We start from the raw sequence: 27362 nt of genomic DNA, 5'->3' as shown, positions 1-27362 counted from the left end.
TAGTCATGATGATTTGTGAGTAGTTTAATTTCTAGGGTTTATGGGGATCTAATAAATAATATGAGGGGGTAAATTATTGTTGTTGATTATCAATGCTAGATTAATTTCCTACTGATTGATTTAACGCTCTGTGACTAGATTAGGCCTATCTTTTATGCATGAGTTTGACAATATTGATTCAAGATTCGAGAGATGAGAATTAATGTTTAGGTCTAGTTTCAATAGGCAGATTAATTTGTAAATGGTTAAGTCGAGATTCGAGAGATGAGATTTAATACCGGTAGATTAATTCTCTGATTGTAATACGTAGCGAAAGCCCTTTACAATCTGGTTAATTGATGCATTGATGATTGACTATTATTGATTATTGGTATTGCATGATAATTTCTTATTGAATTGTTTTAACGTTTTACAATTGCGGCTTGTAAAAGTATAGCAATATTAAATTGATGAATCGAGCAGATGTTAATTTGATATTAAAGGCTATTTTCAATAAGAACTTAGATCTAGTAAATTGCGAGAGTCTGTTAGATCTATGTTGATTAATAAATTGCGAGAGCCTGTTAATCATGTTATTTATGAAATGTCAATGATTGATTACTATGTTTTACCCTGGAGTATTATTTATTGGTGAACCTATGCCCTAGATCCTTTTATATATTGTTTTCTCCCTATTCCTATTCTTTGTAGTTTAGTTTCAAACTCAAATATAAATATTGGTTACTTAGATAATTTAGATTATAATAATTAATTAGGAGTAAAAAGACATGTTTCCCTGTGGAGATCGACCCTACTTCCCTATCTACTTTAGTTAGAGGATTTAGGTATTTAATTTTGATTAGGGGATACGACTTTACCCTGTCAAAATTTGGCGTCGTTGCCGGGGAAACGGTTTTATTTTTATTTCTGATTGTTTTTGTAGTCTAGATTATTTCTCTTTTTCTCAGAGAGCGTTAGTTCTCTGGGACAAATCTCATATTTGCTTCTAGTTTTTGTTTATGCCCAGGTGTTCCAGATCAGGTTATATCCCATTAGATCCTGAGATCGAACGTTCCTTCCATAGACAGAAAAATTTCTACAAGCAAATCCTGGCGGATTCTGGTGATAATAACAATAATCACCGCGACCCTCCAACTGATTCCAGCGATTTAGAGGCATTATCAGACGCAGAATCAGAGATGACGGCTCCAAAGAAGCTTAGTGATTATTCACAACCAAAGCTTACGGATTTTCCACATCTCACCCCTACTCCGGCTCTTGATGGGGTTCAATTTGAAATTAAACCTCAATTTATAACGATGATAGAGAGGAAGCAATTCAGTGGAGCCAAGGGTGAAGACCCGAATCTTCACATTGCCGACTATTGTCAATATTGCAACACCATCATTCAAGCCGGGGTCACTCAAGACCAAATCAGGGAGATTCTCTTTCCTTTCTCTTTAACTGGAAAAGCTAAATTGTGGTTTAATGGCTTAAATAGTACTACACTTGGTATAACTGACTGGGAAACTTTTGTTTTGAATTTCTATAACAAGTATTATCCTGCAGAGAGAACAGCAGTACTACGGAGTGCGATTCAGAACTTTGCCCAAGAAACCGATGAGTCTTTATATGAGGCTTGGGAGAGGTTCAAGGACTTACAAAGAGAATGCCCTCACCATAATTTAGCACAATGGCAGTTAATCCAAGCCTTTTATAACGGCATTGGAAATTCCTCTAGAATAATTTTAGACTCTACAACTAGTGGGAGATTTATGAATCTTAATGTTGATGATGTAGGTCAGGTTATTGAAGATATGGCGATACACAATTCCCAATATGGGAATCCCAGAGGATTTGCTAACAAGGGGAAGCATAGTGTCGACTCTATATCCTTTTTGTAAGCTCAATTAACCTCTATTTGCCAAAAATTAGATAACCTGAGCACTGCTAATGTAGCTAATGTTTCTGCGATTAATAATAATTCTAATGAGGCTTTCTGTGAAAATTGTGGTATTTTAGGTAATTGGGAGCAGGATTGCAGGAGTTCCATGGAGCAAGTTAATGCCTTACAAGCTTATAGGCAGAATAACCCATACTCCAACACTTACAATCCTGGGTATCGGAATCATCCATACCTTTCCTACCGGAGCACCAATGTTCAAAATCCACCACCACAAGAACCACATGCGCCGCAGCAACAACAACAGAAATATTATCATCCCAATGCTAGCTAGAAGAACCAGCCACAACAACCCTCCTCATCTTCCGACCCTTCTCTGGCGGAAATTAGAGCAATGTTGGTCAATATGCAAAAGCACATGGAGAGCAGAGATGCGACAATTGATCAAATTCTAGCGCATAATAAAATTGTAGATAATCAAATTGCGCAACTCTCCGCTACTCTACAAGCCCGCCAACAGGGAGCCTTGCCGACACAACCTACTAGGCCTACGGATCAAGCATTTGCAATTACTCTAAGGAGTGGTTCAAATTATGAAGGGCTCTCTATGCCCAGAGTCAATGAACCTGTTTTATTAAATAATGCTAATCTTGATTCCATTAAACCAAATAATGTAGTTGATAGCCCTGCAGGGCTAAAGGATAATACTAACATATCTAATTCTACATTGTAGGATACAACTCTAGAGAAGGTGGCTACTCCAGACAAGAATAAGAATGCTCTAAAGCCAGTCCTCAAACTTCCTTTCCCCAATCGTCAATTGAAGACAAACTTTGATAAGCAGTTTGGTAAGTTCCTAGAGGTGGTTAAAGATTTGAAGGTAACAGTTCCCTTTACTGAATTGATCACCCAAATCCCTTCATATGCAAAATTTATGAAAGAAATTTTGACGAGAAAAAGGTCTATTAGTGAGGTAGAGACAGTAGCTTTCACTGCAGAGTGTAGTGCCGTACTTCAAAATAAGTCTCCACCTAAATTAAAAGATCCGGGTAGTTTTTCTATCCCTTGTCATATTGGCAATCTCTTGATTGATAATGCATTATGTGATTTGGGTGCTAGTGTTAGCGTCATGCCATTATCTGTGTGTTCCAAGTTAAATATGGGTGAGTTAAAAGCTACCAATATAACTCTACAAATGGCCGACCGTTCTTTCAAATACCCCTTAGGTGTTTTAGAGGATGTCCCCGTTAGAGTAGGTAAATTTTATATACCTGTAGATTTTGTTGTTCTTGATATGGCTGAGGATATGCAAACCCCAATTCTTTTGGGTAGACCATTCCTTAACACTGCAAGAGCAGTCATAGATGTAAGAAGTGGTAAGTTAGCACTATCAGTAGGGGATGATAAAGTTGTTTTTAATCTGAATAATGCCCCTAAAAGCTCCATGACTGAGGAGAAATGTTTCAGTGTTAATGTGGTTGTAAATTATTCTAACAAGCCCCAAGCTCTTGAAAAAGATCCCTTGGAGGCGGTATCTTGTGTTGCATCTTTTTCAGATGAGATAGACAAATGGCAGAAGGAAGTCGATGCAATAGAAAGAGCACTCTACAATGTTGGTCTTGGTTTCGAGGATGAACAAGTGGAACCGATCGAGCAAGTTATGCAAATCGAGCCTAAGGTAAGTGTTCCGCCAGATCGAGTTGCAATTGTTGAATGCAATGACAATTTGAAGCAATCCTCGATCAAAGAAGGATTTTTAGTGCGTAGCATTGAAGATCCCCCAGTCCAAGTCAAGGAGGATCCACTAGATAAGGCAACTTGTCGTCCCACAGGTTATGTCAGGAAGCCACATCGCAGCCTAAACATCGCTAGACCGGGTGAGAAACCACCCGATCAAGCGTTAGGCCAAGGGTCCTAGAACTTGTACTTGGTAAGAAGGTCGTGCGGGACCTAGATAAACCAGCGCTTTGCGGGAGGCAACCCGTATTTGTAATGTTTTTTTTTTTAGTCTAGTTTTTCTTTTCTTTTTCTTATGAGAGGAGGGATGAGGGAATTTAATGAGTTTTATGAGTGTTTGTACAGGTTTGAAGGAAAAGAGTTAGCCAATTTTTGAAAAAAAAGAAGAAAATTAATATTTCGCCGATTTAGTCTCGGGCCCGACCGGGCGAAGCTCGCCCGATCGGGCGCGAGAGCAAGGATCTAAAAATAAGAAATTTCGCCCGATCGGGCGATTGGCGCCCGACCGGGCGCGAAATTCGTCGTATACGGACTAATTTGCCCGCCCGATCGGGCATGCCTCGCCCGATCAGGCGCGAGAGGGGCGAAAATTTTTGGCCTAAAGATCGCCCGATCGGGCGAATGGCACCCGACCGGGCGCGAGAGCAAGATGAAATTACGTAGGCAGATCGCCCGACCGGGCGAGTGGCACCCGACCGGGCGCGAACATAAGCAATTCAGATCGCCCGACCGGGCGCGAGTGATTCCGCCCCCTTCTTCTTCCTTCTTTTCTTCTTTCTTTCTCCATTTCTTCTTTCCTCCATTACTTTCTCTCTCTAAAACTCAAATTTTCTCTACCTTCTCTCTAAGATTTCTCCTCCATTACTAACCCAAATTCAAAACTTTTTATATATTTGTGATCCTTTCTTCATCCTCTTCACTATCATATAAAAATTTTTCAGTTTTAATTCGATAAATTTTCAACCCATTTCTTCAACATGGCTTCAAAGAGGGCTAGGTCCATTTTTGGAAGGAGCTCCAGTTCGAGGGAGGAATACGACCCGGACTTACAACTCCCGTATTGACCGACGGTCCGGATTGTTAGCCGAGAACAAAAGGAACGGCTAGAGCATTTGGTCGGTCGTGAGGTAATTCCTTCTCGGTGGTTACACCGCCCTACCTTAGAATCATTTGGTTTGTATGATTTTGTTAAACGATTTTTGAATGATATTGGCATGAGAAAATTTGTTGACATGCACTATCCTACATACCGAGAACTTACTTGTGAATTCCTGTCCACTTTTCATGTTGTTAGTAGTAGGAATGGGCCGAATTTATTTTTCAGGTTAAATAATAGAAATATTAGTTTAACTTTTGTTGAATTTTGTAAAATTTTTGAATTAAATTCTGAATTATCTCACCAGTGGCATGCAAACTATAAAATGGGTGACTTATATTATGCTTTGACTTGTTTACCTGCCCCTGACCCCCAGCATGCTAGTACCAAACCTATTCACCACCCTGTCCAAAAAATCTGGCAAAGATTTGCGGGTTTGTGTTTTTTAGGTAGGGTCGAGCCTCATAACGCTCAAACTAACAAACTAGCTGTCATAGGACATTATGTGTACGGGTTCGGGAAATTGAACATAGGCAGGTTTATAGTTCACCATTTGAGTAGGCATGCCACAGCCAGCACCACTTCCAAGTCCCCTATCCGTTTAGGTGGCCTTATCACTCGAATAGCGGTAAAAAAGGCCGGTTTTGTAGTAGAAGGACCCCCAGCTGACTAAATGTGGACCAGATATCTACATGACTGCTAGGTATTTTGAGGATGTGGGGTGGGTTAGACCGGATAGCGAGGAGACACCATTTTGGTGTATTCGGACTGGGAACGAGCAACCTTTGCCCATTTTTCCCCTACCCAGTCCTGACTTGACCGCCTTTCCCCAGGGAAACTTTCTTACACTTACGATGCTTTAGTTGCCAACGCTAGGGGGAAGGCACCACCACCACCAGTTCCACCACCCCAGCCTCAGCCCGAGGTGGCTTTCTCTCCACCTCGTATGTCCCATTCCGTCCCTCATGTTGACTCTAACCTAGTTTGGGATCTTCAGAGTATAGGTCAGGCCCTAGGACGTATCGAGCATTCACATACTGACCTTAGGAGGATGGTAGGCTCCTTAGACCAGAGGTTAGGGTATCTAGAGAGGAACCAGGGTAGAGCTCTCTACCCTATGTACGATGATTATGCTCGTCGGGGCAACATTCCCAACGACGCTATTCACCCTGACTGGTTTCAGCCTCCACCCCAGGGATACGATAGGGATCCCACTGCCCGTGGTATTTACACTGACTATTCTTCTTTTTTCGGGTACGGTCAGGACATTCTTTTCGGGGGACCGGGGGGGGGAGTTTTCACGCTGATTATTTTGGTGGTAGCTCTTCTGGTGCAGTTGGTGCAGGTGGCAGTGGAGGTGCGGGTTTCGGCTCGATGAACGAGGATGATGAGGACTAGCTATGCTGGGCTAGTTTCCGAGCCACTGAGGACATTGTCTGATTTTGGCTTGGGGGAGATTTTGGTTTGGTATTTTTCTTTTTCTCTTTTCTTTTATTTTTGGTGTGTTTTCTTAGGTTAGTTTTCTTTCTTTCTAGGTTAGTTTTATTGCTTTCTTTACATATAAAAATAAATAAAAAATTAAAAAATAAAAAAAATCCAAAAATACATTCCAATGAATTATAAATTATGCTTCCCTATGCCCCTTACTTGAGAAAATTGTTTTGTTTCTTGGTATTTGATGATAGGCATTGTGGATTAGTTGATCATGATTTGATGTTTGATTGCCCTAAAACTTTAACATGCGTCAATTTTGTCCAACTACTTGTGAATATAGTGCTTGACTAGTTGATTTGGTTAGGGAATGTGTGATAGTTCCATAGTTCCTGGTATGTCAATGAATTTGAGTATTGGTTTGCAACTATAAGTAATGTTTATATGTTTCATTATTATGCACATTGTGGAGGACGAAGGCATTTGTTCTTTTAGGTAGCCTCCAGATATTGTAGATACATTTGTTCCCTTCTTGCTACCCATGTTGTTGCCTTGACCTTTTGTTGTTTATTAGCCGTATTACAAGCCTATTTCGCCCCATTAGTTACTAGTCCCAATCTTGGCTTGGGGGAGCTATTAGTGAGTGAGGTGAGGGAGTTTGTAGTGTGCTTATTATTTGCACAACTTGGGTGGGACTTTGAGAAGTTGTTTTGTTGTTATTCATGTTTAATTTTGATGAGTTTGAGAGTTATATTTTCTAGAAAAAATAAAGCATGATATTATGAAAAAAAAGAAGTTCAAAGAAAAAAGAATGTGAAAAATAAGTGAACTTCGAAAAGGAAAAAATGTTCAAATGTTCTAGTTGGAGGTTGATCAAAAGAAAAATAATAGAGCTTCAATGAAAATTCAAGTTTGGAAAATAAAGTTTGTTTATTCACTCTACTTCTTCATTATTATATTTTATGAGTGAAATTGTAAGAGTTGGGATTGTTTATTATGATTGGAGTATATTTGGTTGATGCTAGAGTTGTTATGTAGGAGATGTTGATCACTATTTATTTTGATCATGGGTTTTATTAGAATATAGCTCCTTTAAGCATAGCTTTTCTCTCACTTGTTCCCAAATGATTCCTACCCTTTACCCTAGCCTTACATTACAAGCTTTAAAGACCTTCCGACCTTTGTGCGTAGAATTGTATGAATGTGAAAGTGTCGCTTATCAATGCAAGTTATGATTTGACATATTTCGAGTCGACTAGTAGGATTGAGCGTATATTGTTTTTATACACACGAGAGTGTGAGTTGGGAGGGCATTGTTCACATAAAGGGGTTGGATGGAGAGCGATCGAGTACATCTTTTACTTGCCACATAAATGAGAGTCGAGTGTGTGAGCACTAGTCTTGAATTCTATATGCTCTTGTGGTTTGCTCTGTTTGACAATTGTTAGGGGAGTTTGGTAATTAGATGGATTTGATTGGTTGACTCTAAAACATGTTTATTTGATTTACCCTGGATCGTTTGTGCTTGATTTTTACTTTTTTGGGGTGAAGCATATCTATTGATTCATTGATGAGATCTTTGCTTAGGGACAAGCAAAGGTTTGGCTTGGGGGAGTTTGATGTGTCTATTTTATATATTATTTCACCCCCGTCCATTGGTTATAATTAGCAGTGTTTTTGGCTCTTTAGAGCCACTTTTATTACTAATTGGTGTTTTCTAGTGTTTTCGTAGATTTGGTTGACTTTTGCATGGATTTATGCTTTTGGAGTATTTTCCCGAGATATTTTGGAGCAATCACGAACATTGGAGAAGCACGACCAGAGTTTATAGCCCAGGGCCGGTTAGAACCATCGAACCGGTGATTAAGGGCTTGGTATAGGTTATACCGGGGCATTTGGACCAAGTATTCAAGACCCAAAGAGGAAACCCAGATTGGCCCGAATAATTGGAGCCCAATCGAAGTCCAAAAAGTGGCCCAAATGAGCCGCTCGGCCAAAAAGGCTGGCGCCCAGAGGCGCGCCCGGCCGGGCGGGAGAAGCTTAGTCTGGCGCCCGGTGACGCGCCCGGCCGGGCGCGAGATTAGTATTAGAGACAAAAAAAGGCGCGCCCGATCGGGCGCGTGTTTTCTTAGTAGACGATTAACATAGTTTTAATTTGTTTTAGTTTAGGATTTTTGTACGGAGTATAAATACTCCTCCGTAATACGATTTTAGTATCTCTTCTTCTACTCTTTACTCTTTCTTTACTCTCTTAATTATTCTCTTAGAATTCTTTCTCTAAACTTTTGTCCTTAATTCTTCCATTAATTCCAAATTACTTTTTGGTAACAATTTCTTCCCCTTTAATTTCAGTTATTTTATTTACTCCCTTGATTATGCTTTTATTTATTTATTTATTTGATTAGTTTAGTCATGATGATTTGTGAGTAGTTTAATTTCTAGGGTTTATGGGGATCTAATAAATAATATGAGGGGGTAAATTATTGTTGTTGATTATCAATGCTAGATTAATTTCCTATTGATTGATTTAATACTCTGTGACTAGATTAGGCCTATCTTTTATGCATGAGTTTGACAATATTGATTCAAGATTCGAGAGATGAGAATTAATGTTTAGGTTTAGTTTCAATAGGCAGATTAATTTATAAATGGTTAAGTAGAGATTCGAGAGATGAGATTTAATACCGGTAGATTAATTCTGTGATTGTAATACGTAGCGAAAGCCCTTTACAATCTGGTTAATTGATGCATTGATGATTGACTATTATTGATTATTGGTATTGCATGATAATTTCTTATTGAATTGTTTTAACGTTTTACAATTGCGGCTTGTAAAAGTTTAGCAATATTAAATTGATGAATCGAACAGATGTTAATTTGATATTAAAGGCTATTTTCAATAAGAACTTAGATCTAGTAAATTGCGAGAGCCTGTTAGATCTATGTTGATTAATAAATTGCGAGAGCCTGTTAATCATGTTATTTATGCAATGTCAATAATTGATTACTATGTTTTACCCTGGAGTATTATTTATTGGTGAAACTATTCCCTAGATCCTTTTATATATTGTTTTCTCCCTATTCCTATTCTTTGTAGTTTAGTTTCATACTCAAATATAAATATTGGTTACTTAGATAATTTAGATTATAATAATTAATTAGGAGTAAAAAGACTTGTTTCCCTGTGGAGATCGACCCTACTTCCCTATCTACTTTAGTTAGAGGATTTAGGTATTTACTTTTATTAGGGGATACGACTTTACCCTGTCAACCAGCCTACCACGTGTCACCATCTCAAAGGTCTAGGTGGCACCTCTACAAATGACACGTGGCGGCTTCTGATTGGCCAATTTGGCTGGGTATAAAAATACCCAAATCATGATAGAAGACAACTTCGCTTGAAATCACCTCAGTTGTTTGTGACAACTCTCCACAATCTAGGGAATGTCGTCGAAGATATCCTCGCTTGAAGCCATCCTCATTTGTTGCGATAAATTCCCAAAGGAAATTACCGAAGATCTTTGCTTGTCGATCTTTTAAAGCTCTCTTGAACTTTGCTTCCGCTATGCCTATACGTCGGCGCTTTTGTTGCTTTTGAACGTGTACGTCGGTGCCTTTTTCGAATGAACCACTATGTCGTGCCTTTTGTTAATGAGCCAATGCTTAGGCGCTTTAAGCTAAGTGAGACGATCTTTCATCAGGTCGATCACTTTGTGCAATCAAGCCGATTACTAAAAATCGTTTCAAATTGCTTAGAGGGGCTAACTGGCATACCAAGGAACCCAAAACATATTGCAAAAAATTAGAACAACCGCACTGAATGGCTGAACATTCTGGCGTCGCTGAAATAACGTTAGCGCCACACAACTGGCTGTAGCGCCAGACGCTGGGATTGGCGCCAGGCGCCAAGCCTATATGTTGACGCCAAGGTCTAGCGCTTGGCGCCAGAATAGGGTATTCCTTAAATACCCCTTCCTTCTTCATTTTCGTTGCTGCTCGTCGCGTTTTGCTCGAAAATATCCAGAAATTCACTTGCTTCGTTCTTGCTCGTTTCTCAACCAAATTCACTCAAATTTGTTGCAAATCAAAGCTTATATCATCCATTTTCCAGGTATATGTAATTTTCTTCGAACTCACACCGGTTTTTATGAATTTTGCATGTGTTTATTTTCGAATTTCATGAAAATTCGAAACTTAGAATACTCAATTCTCTTTGTTTATCAAATTTTATGCCTGAAATTGCTTGATTATGTTTATATATTGCCTTGGGAGTAATTTGAGACTTGTTTGACTGAATTTGGTGAAGAAATGAACGAATGGCCATTGTTAGACCTCTTGAGGTCGGGAATACAATGTGGCCCGTTCTTGACGTTTTTGCTAGCGATTCTTGTCTAATTTGTCACAATAATTACTATAGTATTGCAAGAAATTGTTTGTTTACTTGAAAAATGTTGTTATGTTCAATTTGAATTTGCGCTCTGTTTTAGTATTACGTACTCTGTTTTTTTTTTTTTTTTGCAAACATAGTATCATGCAACTAGGCGAACCTTAGATACTATAGAACCTTTGTTTATGATAATTCTGCACAATGTAGCATGGCTAGACAGCGAGGTTCTTGTTCACGGTCCCGAGACATTCGACGGGAGCATGATCCCGTGGAGGACGATGCGTAGCCGTCCACTTTGCTTGGTCGACTCCCTGAGTGGGACGAGCGGACCTTATTCTTTTCCCCCGTCCACCACATTTCTGAGAAGGTGAGTTGGGGTATCACCGTTGGGATGACGCGCTGTCATGGCTCCAGCTGTGACGGTTTGGGCGATCTGTACAAGATGTACATCGCCAGAGATGTCGAGACGAGAATCCTATGGGAGTCTTTCGGTCTTACTGCGTTGTACGAGACCTCCGAGGCGATGGTTGCCTCTAGCGGGGGTCACCATGTAGTTCGTGCTCTAGTGGAGTTCTTTTGGGACACCACCAACACTTTCCACTTTCCTTGGGGTGAGATGATGGTCACTCCTACCGACTTCAGTCTCATCACAGGACTGGAGTTTAGCTCCGTGCCACTGTCGTTCGACAGGGGGATCGACGTCTTTTCCCCTGAGGTCGAGGAGTTGTTGGGGCCGATTACCATTAGGGCTTGAGCTGAGGTCGAGTCGTCTCAGTTCAGCGCTAGGGGGATTCGCCGTTTGACTCTGGCAGCGGCTTTTGACGATGGTGCGACCACCCGAGTGCAGCGGGTGTGCATCTTTTCGCTTATTTTGTTGTCAGCGACGTTCTCCCCTAACAAGGGTAGTAGGGCGCTGCTTTACTACCTTCCTGCCGTCCGCGATCTACATCGGATCGAGACTTATGACTGGGCCAGCTTAGCCTATGCTGACTTCATTCGAGCGCTGAGGGACTCGTGTCGTCACCGACAAATGTTGCTCTATCCAGCTTTTGGAGGGTCGTAGAAGTAAACATTACACTTTAGCTAGCACTTGCTGATAATTTTAACTCCTTGTAGATCTGGTTCTACGAGTACTTCCCTTCTGCTACGCCGGCGAGACCGTCACCGCGCAGGTTTCCAGTGAGTGCTTCCTAGGGCAGCCGCCGTGTGGGGATGTCCACTGCGTATGTCCGAGACTGGATCATCGCGGTATTATTCTTTTCTTATTTGCCATTTTGCGATGCTTTAGATAGATTCTCGCCTGATTGACGCTCTTTGCAGGAGCCTGAGGTGCTATACCGGCCGTGGGTCGGCCTGGCAGTCCCTGGGTTAGCCGCGCAATCTTCCGCTGAGCGTCGCTATTTCTTGGGGACTTATGGAGCGATCGCATACCTTGGAGAGTGGGTTGCTAGACAACATTCCTCCAATATTTTTGTCGTTTCTGCTCCTCCACCACGTCATATGTTTAACGCCGCGAGGTTGTTGAGCATGTCAGAGCGAGCTGGTACCCCTTGGCGATCTTGCACGATCCTTGGGCGATGCTATGCGGAGGAGCTACTGCCGTTGTTAGCTCCAGTTCCTGTACCGGCTGAGGATGTGGCGGTACAATTTTTCAGCTTTTATCTTTCGTTAAGTAGCCCCCAAGTAATGCTTCACTGACTTTGTTTTGTTTTATCAGGACGATGCTGCTGAGTTCGTGCCACCCCGTATGTCTATCCATTACCAGGGGACATACGGGCCGATTGAGGAGATGATTCCTCCGGTTCCTGAGGACGAACGCTTCGTGGAGCAGTCGATTCCTCGACACCAGACTCGGGTAAGCTTATTTATTTGCAACTTTTGTCCATATATATTATGCATGTTTACTGACTTATTTCTTTTACAGTTCTCGCGCGAGGTGGTTTCGGCGATGGCACGATGTATAGAAGCCTTCCGGAGCCAGCTTGTCCGGATGAGGAACGTGGCTACTTGCCGTCGGGACGACGCCGTTCAGGAGGTAGTCTTTTTTTCATATGTTTTGCATTACCGCTTTGATTTTGCCTTGTTTCAGATTTTAATTCCTTTTGCAGGGTCAGCCCATTCCTTCTCGTACCCCCACGAGACCTGAGGTGCGGAGGGATCCGGCGAGGTCTAGCTCGAGACGTCGCCGCACTACTTTAGGAGGTAGGGTGGTCGTTCTGAGGCTGCCCGTACTGATATGGCGGAGGGCTCAGGTTCCTCCTCTGAGGGTGCTCATGCTGCGCCGGTAGGCCAGGGAGAGGCTACCTCGGCTCTTAGAGGTGGTGGGATGTACGAGGTTGGCTCGTCATCGCAGCAGCCTCCGCAGCCACAGCCTTTGGTTGATCTTGGGTGGACCGGTCCCACGTTTAGTTTTCCTCCTCCTGCGGAGACTGGAGCTGATACTGGAGCTGGAGCTGGAGCTGGAGTAGGTGGAGAGGTTACTCCTCATACGGCGGAGTTTTATGCAATGATGGGTTTACCTCCCCCGGCGGCGTAGTTTGTACCTGTGCTTTTTATTATTTATTTGGCTTTGTATAGAACTTTGCCTTTTAGTTAGACTCATTTTTTAGACATATTTTGTATATATATACTGTTATGAGTTTATTTTATTTATCATGTTTTTTCATTTTTTATTATTATGATTATTATGTGCATGTTTGTGTGTGCAAGAAAATGTGACAAGTAATTTTGCGCAAAAATTCCGTCATTTTTATTATTGATGGAGGGTATCCAACTTTCTCCCCCAAAAGAAAAAATGAAAAAAGGAAAAGGTAAAATAAAAACTTGGGTTTATAAAAACATGGAAATAAACCTAAATAAAATCCAAAAAAGAATAATATAATTAATATAATAGCTATATTATTTAAAAAAAGAATAAAAAGATGTTTAGAAAAAGATAAGGAAGCCGTAAAGTCATTAGCAGACTCGAATTAAGGTAAAAACACGGTTTTAGAAAGCGCATACGACGAGGAAAATTGGCGCCAGTTGGCGCCACGCGTATTGGTGTAGCGCCAGGCGCTACACTTAGCTTTTGGCGCCAAGCTTTGGCGTCTGGCGCCAATAGCAACGTCCGGCGCCAAATAGCGCTGACTCCATATCCTTCCCAGATTAAAACTGCTTCGATTTCGTGCATAAATAGCCCCCTGCCCAGCCGATTCTTTTCATAATCTCAGCAAATAAAATAATTCTTAGCTTTAGAAAAATAATAGTATGTCTCTAGTCACCAAAATTTTTACCCAATACACCCATGAATGGTGTCGGTCTGTTAATGCCAAAGAAAGAAAATAATTAGATGCGTTCCACTTGGGGGGAATTTACGGTATCAAAGCGGTAGATCTTGACTTAGATTTCATTCATACCGCTCTAGAATATTGGGATGTTGATACTCATTGATTTAGAATAGGGTATGATGGAATTAGCCCTTTGCCGGAAGAATTTGGTGCTATTTTAGGTTTCCCTGCAAATGATCTCATAGTAATCCCTAGAATAGATGCATATTATCACAAGGATTTTGAACGCTTGTTCAATTTAAAAGAAAGTGATTTATCTAAAATAGTAGATGGCAACATAGTTAATTTGAAAGAATTTGCTCGCCATTATTTTGATAAACCTCACTCCGAATCTTTTCATATATATAGAAGAAGGGCTTTCTTATTTTGTATGCTTAATCAATTTTTTCTTAGTAGTGGTAAAAATAATGAGGTTCAATTAATTATAACCACTGTACTAGAACAAATTTAATCAGGGAGAAATCCAATGCCATGGATAGTTGGAGAGACTATGATTAGTCTTGATGAATTGAAAAGGAACCCAAAAGCACCTTTTTGAGGTTCTCCAATTTCATTACAGGTAGAAAAATAATATTTTTAATTATAGAAATAAAAAAATAAATTTTTGTATAGTAATAATAATTTATTTGCATTGCAATTTTTTACAGATGTGGCTAATGGAAAGGCTAGAATTAATTAGCCCTCCGGACAACATTGAGAAGTACACTCCAAATTGTTTCGTGAGGAGGAAGAAACGCTTCTCTAAAATGGGGCGCCATGAATGGAAAAGGGTCTTCGAATCTCGCAATTTTGCTATCAAGTGGGTCATCCCGTGGTGGAAAATAGAAAGGATGGTTGGTGTTAACAAGCAACCTTTCTGCCGTCTTCCAAGTTTGTCCCGTATGACTTATTACTATCCCTGCAGAGTAAAAAGACAATACGGCTTACTTCAGAATATTCCTTCTGGAGATCTTCGTCCTCCCTACGAGTTCCCTGTCCCCCAGGAAGTAGACAGATTTGATGCTTATTGGAGTGCTAGACCATTATGGGAAGTGATTTCCCAAAAGGTTCCTCCTTCCTTGCCCAATGATGTGAAGAAGTGGCTGCTGAAGAAACCTTCAAAGGACTCGAAGAAAAATCAGGATAAAACTGATGTGAAGAGTCGTCTAGGTGACTAGTTGGTTCCTGTTAGGGAACGCTTAGGTGAAAGAATTGAATTCAAGACACCTGCAATGCCTAGGAAGAAAAGTACTACAAAAGATAAGGGAAAAAGGAAAGCTGACACCATAGAGAAAGAAGCTTGGGTAGAAAAAGAAGCATGGAGTCCTAGCTGAAAGGGAAACTATCTACTCTAAGATTGAATGTAGGTCCTATAAAGGATGCCTACTAGCTAAGGTTATGGATGAGGAGGAGGAAGCAGACAAAAATTGGAAAAGGGCTAGGAAAGAAAAGGAAGATTAGGAGCATTGCTTAATTTCCAATTATTAGACTTAGTTTATGTTTTTTTTTTTATTTAAAGTTAATTTATTTCAACTTTATTTAAATTCCATCAATAATGTAATTTTATTTTATTAATGAAATTTCAGCTTTTAATTAAATTATTTACTTTAAATTTATTTTATTAAAGCACTGAAAACCGAAAGAAATTAATTTTCCAGAAATTCTTCGAGTACGGAAGTCGAAAATTTTCCAAAAAACACCGAAACATTCCCAGAATTTAAACTGTGAATTGGCGCCACCTATTTGCGACTGGCGCCGGCCAAGGCGGTCTGGCGTCAGGCGACGGTGCCATCGTCGGGCGCTAACGGTCGTCGGCTGGCGCTAATGCTCAATTGCTGACGCTGGAACGTTTTCTGTGACGCAGATATTTCGCCGACCTTCTGTCGAATTTTTAATTAATTTTGGGACGCGAGATTTTCGAAAAATAAAGTGGCCGCACCCGTAAAGGGTTGCCTACGTATCCTTTCTTAAGGAATCAGGCTAAACGTAGATCTCTTGAGTATCCTACTCAAGTAATTATGGGTAGTATTTCTTAAGTTGGTCAAGATTTGTCATGTTCGAGAACTCATTGCCATCCATATCAGTTAGTTTTGCTGCACCTCCTGACAGGATTGTTTTGACAATGTAGTGTCCAGACCAATTAGGTTTAAATTTTCCCGTTGGATCTAAAACATTTTTCCTTAATGCTTTTAATACCAAGTCTCCTACTTTGATGTTTCTTGTCTTGACCTTCTTATTAAAATGCCTAGCCATACGAGTTTGATAACACTGAGTGTGATATAGAGCTTCTAGTTGTTTTTCATTGAGTAGAATTAATTCTTCATATCTTGCCCTAGTCCATTCAACTTCATCGAGTTTACTCTCTAACGCAATGCGTAGAGATGGAATTTCTAGTTCGACAGGTTGTACGGCATCCATTCCATATACCAAGGAAAATGGCGTATTTCCTGTTGATGTGCGAATTGACGTGCGGTAACCCCACAATGCTAAGTGAAGTTTCTCAGGCCAATCCTTATAATTTTCCGTCATTTTTTCTATGATAGTCTTTAGATTTTTGTTGGCTGCCTCGACTGCTCCATTTTCTTGAGGCCTATAAGGGGAAGAATGATGATGTTGAATGCCATATTTTTGTAACAATTCTTCACATTCGGCTTGAAAGTGAGTTCCATTGTCACTTATCATTTCATGTGGGACTCCTTATCGACAAATAATATTTCTCTCGATAAAGAGTGCTACATGTTTTGCAGTGAGTTTGCGTATGATTGCGCTTCAACCCACTTTGTGAAGTAATCAATTGCTACTAGTATATATTCGTGGCCTCCTATTCCTGGGGGAGTAATTTTCCGATGATGTCAATTCCCCATGTAGAAAATGGCCATGGCTATGTGTAGGTGTAGAGCAAGGATGGAGGAACATGTTTTAAATTGGCATAGATTTGACACTTAGGGCATCTTTTTACATATTGATGGAAATCCCTATTCATTGTAGTCCAATAATATCCTTCTCGCATTATTTTTTGGACTAACATTTTGCCATTTATGTGCAAGCCACAGATTCCTTCGTGGACTATTCTCATTGCTCTTTGTGCATCCTTTTTTCCTACACATAAGAGAGCTCGACCCTTAGGTACCCTTTTATGTAGCTCGTTGTCTATGAGTACATATTGGGAAGCCAAGAGTCTTAATGCTCGTTTTGCTCTTTTGTCAGCGTGGGGAGGGTATTCTCCTTTGGTGACATAATTGAGTAAATTCGTGTACCACAATTCTTCTTCTTCTTCTTCTTCTTCTTCTTCTTCTTCTTCTTCTTCTTCTTCTTTCTTCTTCTTCTTCTTCTTCTTCTTCTTCTTTCTTCTTCTTCTTCTTCTTCTTCTTCTTCTTCTTCTTCTTCTTCTTCTTCTTCTTCTTCTTCTTCTTCTTCTTCTTCTTCTTTGTGTTGGACTACTTCGTCGTCTTCTATAGCCTAGATGTATGTTGGTTTGTGCCTTTTCTCTATAGTTGAAGGCATTTGCTCGATTTCCGTGGGAATCCTAACCATTGAGGCTAGTCTTGCCAAGGCATCAACAAATTGATTTTCTTCCCTAGGTAGATATGTGTATTCTACCTTCTCTAACTGATCGGTAAGAGTTTCCAGATAGGTTTGGTAAGGGGCTAGACTTTCGCTCCTTACTTTCCACCTTTTAGATATTTGATTGATAATCAAAGAAAAGACTCCGAATATCCTTAACTTTTTTACTCCCAATGCCAAAGATGTTTCAAGGCCTACCACGTATGCTTCATATTCAACAGCATTGTTGGTAACGTCGTAATCAAGCTTTATGGAGATTGGAACATGCTCTTCTTTAGGTGATACTAGTAATACTCCAACGCCACATCCCTTTTGGTTTGAAGCTCTGTCGAAGTACAAGGTCCAAGTATCATCTTCAGTGACCATTAAGTCTTCATCTGGAAATTCATTTTCTTGTATTGGCGTCGATTCTTCTATTGGAAAGTCTGCTAGAAAGTCTGACACCACATATCCTTTGATAGCTTTTTGCGGCATAAACCTTACATCAAACTAGGCTAAATTGACTATCCATCTTGATATGCGTCCATTGAGTGTAGATTTCTCGAATAGATACTTGAGTGGATCTAATCGGAAGACTACAAAGACAGTATGCACTAGCATGTAATGTCTTAACTTGGTTGTGGCCCACACCAAGGCGAGGCACAACTTCTCAAGTGGCGTATACCGTGCTTCGTATTCGAGCATCTTCTTGCTTAGATAGTAGATTGCGTTTTCTTTGCCTTCTACTTCTTGTGCTAGCATAGCTCCCATTGTCTCTTTGGTGACCGTCAAATATAACCTAAGAGGTATTTCGGGAAGTGCTGGTGCTAATACGGGAGGATTTGCGAGATAGGCTTTGATCTTTTCAAAGGCTTTTTGACACTCGTCATCCCATATCACTGGTACATTCTTCTTGAGATTTTTGAAGATTGGTTCACATATTGTCATCAATTTTGATATGAACCTACTTATGTATTGCAACCGGCCAATAAATCCTCGAATCTGTTTCTCGGTTTTGGGCGGTGGCATTGACATGATTGCTTTAATCTTGGTCGGGTCTATCTCTATTCCTCTAGAGCTTATGACATAACCCAAAAGCTTGCCTGAGGTGACTCCAAAAGCACACTTAGATGGGTTCAACCTCATATTATATTTTCTTAACCATTCGAAAAAATTTCTTAAGGCTACTTGATGGTATTTTGATTTTACAATCATGTCGTCGACATATAATTCGACTTCTTTATGCATCATGTCATGGAGTAAGGCAGTTGTTGCACGTTGGTAAGTAGCACCCGCGTTTTTCAACCCGAATGGCATTACCGTGTAGCAGTAAGTGCCCCATGGTGTTATGAAAGTTGTTTTCTCCATGTCTTCTTTTGTTATGAGAATCTGGTTGTAACCTACGTACCCATCCATGAATGAGAGAAGCGCGTGATTTACCATGTTATCTACCCGAATATCGATGTGTGGTAAAGGGAAGTCGTCCTTTGGACTTGCCTTATTTAGATCTCGATAGTCGACACACATTCTTACCCTTCCATCTTTTTCCGGAACTGGGACGATGTTGGCGACCCATTTAGGGTATTTAGATACCTTGATGAAACCTGCAGGTATTTGTTTTTGGACTTCTTCTTTTATTTTAAGAGCTACGTCGGGTTTCATTCGACGTAACTTTTGTTTTACGGGCTTCATTCCTGGAATTAGTGGTATAGTGTGTTGAGCTATTTCTCTATTAATACCTAGCATATCTTCGTATGACCAAGCAAATACATCGATAAATTCTTTAAGTAAGTTAATTAAATCGGTTCTTTCTTGTTCATTAAGTGTTAATCCGATTTTAACTTCTCTTTTATTGGTTGAATCATTTGAGATATCAACCGTTTCAGTTTCTTCAATTACCGGTGTTTTCTTTTCGAGTGTTTCCACTACTTTAATAATTTCTTTGTCTATTTCATTGTTAGTTAAGCAATGCTCGTCATCTTGGGTTAAAGAAGAACACAAGAAATAAGGAGAAGAAGAAATATTATTATAATCTGAGATCATTACATCAAAGAGTGATATGTCCTCAGGAACTTGATCACTAACTATTCTAGGAGAAGAAATAGGAGGGGAAGGTGTTACTACTAATTACACTACTACAAAATGAGTGTTTTTTCGACACTGTAGCCTCGACGCCAAGCAAGGGCGTCAACATCTAATTATGTTGCCCGCATTTCCTCGACACTTTTTAAAGTCGAAAGTAATTTTAGACTACAAAAAGCGTCGAGAATACTAACATGTGGCCCGCACGTGAACTCAAATAGATGTACCGCATTCACAAAAACCACCTAACATCAGGAACCCTACAGGATATTCTAACATCTCGAAAACTACTATCTTCTTTTTTCCTTCATTACATCTGAGTTCTTTACATAGATTCACGGAGTCATGGCCTAGAGTTTAAATTCAGATCCTCTTTCTTCTTGCGTTTAATCTATCACAGTAATTTATATATCATGGCAAAAATTATTGTCTTTATATCAAATCTGATGGTTTGCATTGAAATTCGATTTGCGATAGCCATTGCTCTTGTTCTCCTCACATGTTACATTTTTACATGAATCTTTGTTAATTTTCTACTCTTAATAGATATAAATTGCTTCTTTCATTTTTTTGTTTGATTTTAATTGATACTTGCAAGTTGCAATTATTCAATTTTACTCGTTTTCAAACCCCAGGTTATAGATTTTGTTGAATTTCTATTTGTACAATTAATCTCTTAGTTTCTAGATATTTTCTTATACATTAGTGATTTACTGGATTGCTAATTTCATTTTTTTTGGATCTATTTCTTTACATGTAAAACTTGACATTGATTTTGTTACTCCATTCTTTCATAGTTTTAGAGTTATTGGTTGGACCAAAGCAGAGTTTGGACCTCGAATAGAAGAAAAAGAAGGGGTTTTTTAAACCAAAGATCACCTTCTCATTATATTCCATGAAAATGGTGGGCAGTAGAATCGTCGAGCCTCTAACAGCAAGGGCGAATATTGCTGAATGTATGTCTCTTTGAGATTTGCAGTTTATAAAATTGATATGAATTTTTTATTTCTTTTTTATTGCTTTGATGTGATTTATTATGGGTGATTTCTCAACTTATTAGGCTATTAGCTGAGATGAATTCATTTTTCTGGGTAATAAGAGTTCTTGATGTTAGTTTTTTTCAATTGCAGAATTATTTCAGATATAGAGTTAGTTTCTAAAATACTCAGCTTCATAATTTTAATTATATTGATTTGCATTAATTTTGTTCAAATATTGCTTTTGTTTAACCAAATCAACAGTTCATATAGCAGTTACCTCTGTTGTTGTGGTACCTAGTTCACAAAACATGCCTTTTGTGCATAATAATTGAATAAGTGGCTTCAGTTCTTTACCACTAGTTTGCAAGTTTAATTTGTTCGGTAGAAATGTTCTCATGAAAGACCAATTTGCAACTACATACTAACAACCAATTAATAAGCTCAGAGAGATTATCTTTGCAGACATACACACCATAATTAAATAAGGCTCCCTTTTTCAGTCCGTTGATGTTGTGTATGTGTCTATGATATGTGTGCAGCATGACGCTGTCATTCTCAAGTGTATATATATTGCATATCATGATTTGTTGACCATGATTGGTTATGACTTAAGATGAAGAATAGTTTAACAAAGAATCAGGAGGGGGGAAAAAATTAAGAAGGCTTTTCTAAATAATCTATTTCCTCAAAAGTTATAGATGCTTGACATTAATGAACTCTTATGTTTGTGTTTTCAAATAATCTTTTGCTGCTAGGTGGATATGGATCAAGTAACAATGCTTGACAAGGTTCTCAATCTGAAGGAGATTCGTCAAACACAACTGTAATAGACTTTCTAGAATAATTTATTATAGTTAGTAGATTAATTTGTTTTTTTTTTTTTGTCTTTCAATTATGAATCTATCTTTTTATTATTGTAGATTTTTGTTGGAGGGCTTGATCCTAGTGTCATAAACGAGGATCTTAGGCAACCTTTCTCTCAATATGGGGAGATATTTTATGTTAAAATTCCAGTAGGGAAAGGATGCGGATTTGTGCGATTTGCAAACAGGTGAGGCTTATACCATGCTCTGAAACAAAATTTGATGATCTGATCTCTCATTAGATTGCTTACATTATAACTGTGGATTGTATCACCTTCAGAGGTCATGCTGAAGAGGCTTTGAATAAGCTAAACGGGTCAGTTATAGGAAAGCAAATTGTCTGTCTTTCATGGGGCCGCTAACCTACAAACAAACAGGTATATTTTCTCTACTGTCTATGTTTGTTTCTTGTTTAGATTTCAGGTTTTTGTGATTCTATTTTCTGCCTTGAACTGTGATTCTATGCTAAATAACACTTCACTTATACGGATGGCAGTCAAGAGGTGACTATGGAAATATGTGGAATGGAGGCTACTACGGAGGACACATATATGGTGGTGGTAACGGATACGTACCACACCCCCATGACCAAAGCATGTATGCAGCAGCGACAGCAGCTTACTGAGCCTACCTTGTATACGACAATCAGCAACAAGTAAGCTGATGACAAAGACACGAAAAAAGAAGTAGCGCGCATGAGGAGAAGCCTCAAGATTATCGATAAGCGTTTCGTATAGCACTACCTAGGTATATTGTTTCATTCTTTGTAGTGTGAGCCTGTTGTGTAGAAATATTTATGAACCCCTCCCCCTCCTAATGTGGAGTGGAACTGAATTTTGATAGCTCCCAAGGTAGTTTTTCTTACTAATTTCCTTTTTTTTTTCCTATTATTCTATTATATTAGACATTAATTGAGGACAAGTTAAGAATGATATGGGGAACTTTCTCCTTAGAATATATGATGCTTGCATATCTTTATATGTTTGTTGGCTACTATACTGCTGGTTTGTTGCAATTTACAGCTGTTTGATGTTGTTGCAGCCGTAGATTTGTATGAAGATTTTTTAACTTGGTGTCAAAGATCAGAAATTGTTCAGCGCCCCTGATGGATCGTTTGATGCTGAATTAGAGATTTGTTTGAAATTTCTGGTTGAGAGTTACATTTCACATGTGGTTTAAGACAAGCCAAAGTTTATTAAGGTACGATTTTCATTGCATCAAACATCAATATATTCATAATCTTGTCTGATTTTGTTATGGTTGAGTAATTGACAGTGAAAATGCAATTGTACATGGGTTGAGTATCTTATTTATTAGATACAAATGAAGCCAAAGTAGAACATAATTTAAAACCTCCTATAGAAAGCTAAACCCATGGGTTCCCTCTTTCAATAATTGACTGACTTTGGAATTGAGTGTTATTGGCTAGCTTCTGTGATTAATGTGATCAAATCTGTTTTTGCATATAACTTCCATTTGGGAGTTAAAAATATGAGCTACAATGTACTCTGCCTTTTTTAAGGATTCTTTATCATTCTTAAGCTGTAACCTACATCTTTAAATGTGCAAAAAATTTGCTAGCTTTATGCTAGACACTAACTGACTATAATTTTTTTTTTTGATGTTTTGCTGTTCATTTTACTGTTTTTTAAAGGGTGGATAATTAGTTCTAGTGAACATTGAATATATAAGATGTGTGTGAAATTCAGAGCTTGTGTGTGTGTGTATAAGCGTCGATTATCCTTTTTATTGGTATTTTAATTTTTAATAGATTTCTTGAGTAGATCACTTTATGCCAATGCCCCATTTTGCTTTTCATTCTATTGGGGGTGAGAGGTTGGCATGAGGGATGTCAACAGGAAGCTATAGAATTTTGGTTTTCTGCAAGTGTGAAGCATTCTTTGTTAGAGAGGAATTGAAGAGGAAGGAAAACTATGCAATTCAGACACGTGAAAACTGGACTTTCTGATGACACCTCTTTCTTTCATATCTGCATGTAAAGCTCTATACATGCGGAATGCCTCCCTCAGTCAACCAGACAGTTTTATACACTTTGTTACTTCTAGTGGTTTTAAGATGGGTATTTGTGAACTTCTGATGGGTTTTTTTACTAGAAAGTAGTTTATTGTTTCTTGAATGAGGGATAATATTGTTGCTGGCTTTAGCAAAATGAGTAGAGGGCAGTGTGGATTTATGCCATTTATCTGTCGATAAAGCAGAATCATCTTGGTACAACAAGAATATCTGGCATTACCTAGTTGCAATAGCTATACTGGGATATAACTTGATCCTCAATTGTGAGTGAAGGCTAGTTCTTAATATGCTCTCAAAGTTGTATGTAGTTTTCTCAGCATGTGTATGTTCTGGTTTAAATATTGGTCTTTTCATTGTTGTTTAAATACAACATGTTGAATCTTGAGCCTATATTTTGTAATGTACTAATTTATACTTTGTATTTTTTTAAAGATTGGAAAAAGCAATGTAGGTGCAACAAGAGAATAGGCCAGGACAGTTGAGCATCAAAACAAGCGACTATATCGTCTATAAGGCCATCATCTATCTATTTTGGTTTTTAGTCTTATAATAGTGATGTATTATTTAGGGACAAGCTACTATAATATGCGACGTTTTTTTTTTGTTTTTTTTTATTATTATTATTAATTGTGTTGATGTTTTCTTTTGTAAATTTGGTAATTAACTACGTACTCTTATTGTTGTTGATTAATTATTGTTTTATTATTTTTTTAAATATAGTTATGATATTTGTTTATTTTGATTTTAATGTTATTAATTTAATTTATGATAAATTTAAATAACTATAATGTATATATGATGGTAATAATTTAGTAAAAGGAAAAAAAAAAGCTTAAAAAAACTCTAGACGCTTTTTAATGTCTATATTTTTTCATATTTCAAGTGTTTCCCGTCAAACCATAGGCTGACACGAATAAACGCAAGACAACAAAAAGTGTCGCTAAAATATATACACATTTGGGATAATGCGCGAAATAAGTATTTTTCGACACTTCGTATATTAGTTAGGACACATAAAAGGCGTCGATATTCTCGACGCTTTTTTGTGTCCCTCCAAATTCTCGACTCACGTATTTTCGACGCTTTTTAGCAGCGTCGAGAAATATTTTTTCGACACTTTTTAGCGTCGAAAAAGGCCTAAAAGGCGTCCAAAAAACATGCTTTTTGTAGTAGTAAAGACCTAGATGACTCTATAGGGAGAGACTCCGACTCAGACTCTGACTCAGACGACTCTTCAAACATTGGTCCTTGCCCTATCGTGATGGATATTTTTCTTCCCTTGGAGTAGTCACCTTGACGGTCTTGCGCCACCCTTGTAGTGATCCTTCAGCTGGAGTGATTAGCTTCGAGGGATCGAAGCTTTCGCTTTGTAAGACTGTTTGAATGAGCGAGGAGTTATCTTCTCTGTAAGTTGGCTCATTCTTTTCTTGCCCAAATAGTTATCCCATGATGTTAAAGTCAAAGCATGGGGGTGCTTTCTCCTTATGGACAGGAGTTGGGATTTCATATGTGAAATAACAATTCAAGAAAATCTCAAATCCCGATTGCCTTATGCCGTTTACAACAAATGGCTCGGGAAATTCATGGCATGGATAGTCCTCTCCTTTTATAAATTGACCATTAAGTGTAAGAGGGTACTGATCCATTGGGATTGCTTTCTTTTGAGTGCGAGCGTCTCTACGTGCCTTTGATTTTTCCCAGGCTCGCTTGAGATCTTTCCGAGTCGGTTCGAAACCAAGTCCGAAAGTGTCTAACTTAGGGAGGCTCGGTGACTCCAACGATTTTGCTATTCCTTTCTTCTTTCCTAGGGTCATCCCAGGAAAATGTCCTTGTTTTTTCATAATAGCATTTACAATCATGTTGGAATGGGGGTCATGGAAAAGAGGGGTCCTTTCATCCTCCTGGATTAAGGAGACTTCTTCATTAAAGCCCCATAAGTCTTCATCATTCTCGTCGTGCTCCACATTGATGATTGGATTTTCTATAGACTTGATCCTCATAGGCGAAGCATCGATGGTGATAGGAAATTTCCCCAACTATAGCCTTTTCTTAGGACGACCTTTAGGTCATGAACCCAAGGGCGCCCCAACATTAAATTGAACGAAGCTTTAATGTCTACTACTTGGGAAGTAGTAGCATGTTCTATTGCTCCCGTCGTTACGTTCATGGTAATTTTACCGAGAGCTTGACGACGAGTGTTGTCGTAGGCCCTTATTCCTTGTGTAGACGGAGTTAAACCTTCATCTCTTATGCCTAGCATCATCGCAGTTCTAAGTGGACAAACGTTGATGGCCGTTCCGTTGTCTACAAGAGTCATAGGGACATTCATTCTCTTGCAAACTACCGTGAGGTTTAATGCCTTGTAATGTTTGTCACCTTCTGGAGGTAAATCCTTGTCAGAAAAGGTGATCAAATTAATTGGACTAGGAAGATCACTTGTGAGGAAGTTGGCTAATCCCTCAGGAGTAGTGTCAGAATCTATGCCAATTTTGTCCAAGGAATTCATTACAGCCAACCTATATTCTCGAGATGTCACCAAAAGTTTCCATACGTTCATCTCAACTTTTGTCTTCTTAAACTGCTTAACGATATCATTGTTGATTAGGGGATTTTGCTCCCACCAATCGAAATGCGCCACGTGGGCCAATCAGGTCCTGCCAAGTGTCCCCCAGTTGGAACTGTCAGGGCTTGCCACGTGGCACACGCTTATTCGTCCACCTTGGACCTGTTATGTCATGACACGTGGCATACTCCCTGCCTAATGGAGAAACCGGCCACCCAGGCCCAACTTCCGAGGGAAGCCCAATCGGCCCTAGGTTAACCTAAACCTAGGATTGGCACGTTTCCCAAGGTTATAGATACCTCCCTTAATCCTCATTAAGGGGGAGGACAGAAAAAACACATTGATTACACCCAGAGTTACAGGCTGATTACGCTAAAAACTCACATTAAACACTCTCACCTAGAGAGACCCACTCACTCTAATTTCCGCATTAATTACTCCTTAATCAAGTACTAACTTGACCATTGGAGGCGGAGCTCCCACCACCAGGAGTCTCCGTTGTTTTGCAGGTATAGGCGTCCGGTTCCAGTCTCAGAATTGTAACTCTCCCGCAGGACATCAGAAAACCCCGAAACATTTGGCGCCGTCTGTGGGGAGAGTACTTCTGAGATGGCATCCAAGTCTGTACCGACTCCTGAAGAGAGGCGTCCCCTAGACGACCCTCAAGTTCAGTCGGACCATGATACTGAGAGTGAATTTGAAGTTGAAGCTCACACAGCTTCAGACGGGACCCTAAGGGCCCGACGTACCCGTCATACCGAAAGAAGGGAACGGGAACATCTTCAAACAGGAAGCGAGCCAGCAGGCGCACCGCCTGTTCGGCAGCAGCCGACTGATGGGTCTGCTCCCATCACAAGGAACGAACTCATGACCTTCATGAGGGACTTCAAGGGAGAGATTCAAGAGTTGATCAACAAGAAGCCGCCTGCTCTGGTCAAGGAGCAGTCGGCTAAGAAGCCCTCCACTTCACTGAAGAGGAAGCCAGTTCAAGGGCGAGAGGCGACTCCTCATCCTAAATCCAGGAAGCGGGAGCCACCTGCCCTTGATTTCACAAAATTCCGTTTTCCTACAGGAAATAGGAAACCTATTCGTCATATTCAGGCGGACGGGTCGAAGCAAACATTCACAGACGCTCGGCTACTGCTAGAGCAGAAGAAGAGTGACCGATTGTCAGAGTCGGCCTCTACTTCAAACTTTCAAGACAGTCTGCGAAATGCCTCGATGAGGCATACTCAGTCGTATCATGAGAGTCAGTCAGGCGGCACCTCCCGTCAGTCCGGCTTTCATAGAGACCAGGCGGTACCAAACTTACCATTTGTGCCGCAACAACAGTATTTTTTGCAGCCACCTCCGTTTGGTGGACCTGCAGCAAAAAACGTCCAACCTATGGACTGGCAGCTACGGTTGCTTAGACTTGGTGAACAACCGTCGGCCTTCTCCAAGGAAATTACTGAAG

The 27362-nt window shown here is 39.7% G+C and overlaps 1 long non-coding RNA gene across 1 annotated transcript; it reads left to right on the top strand.

Moving 5' to 3' along the window:
- The first annotated feature begins 19721 nt into the window (after positions 1–19721).
- LOC110703519 lies at positions 19722–24034 on the top strand. The gene is made up of 7 exons (XR_002507687.1): positions 19722–20422; positions 21202–21269; positions 21367–21497; positions 21590–21686; positions 21806–22056; positions 22351–22509; positions 23776–24034. It is a non-coding gene; the product is annotated as an uncharacterized LOC110703519 (long non-coding RNA).
- Positions 24035–27362: the final 3328 nt, after the last annotated feature.

Source organism: Chenopodium quinoa, unplaced genomic scaffold, assembly GCF_001683475.1.
Source record: "Chenopodium quinoa cultivar QQ74 unplaced genomic scaffold, ASM168347v1, whole genome shotgun sequence".
NCBI classification, from domain to species: Eukaryota; Viridiplantae; Streptophyta; class Magnoliopsida; order Caryophyllales; family Amaranthaceae; genus Chenopodium; species Chenopodium quinoa.
The sequence above is the reverse complement of the archived record's forward strand: the minus strand, read 5'-3'. Positions and strand labels throughout refer to the sequence as shown.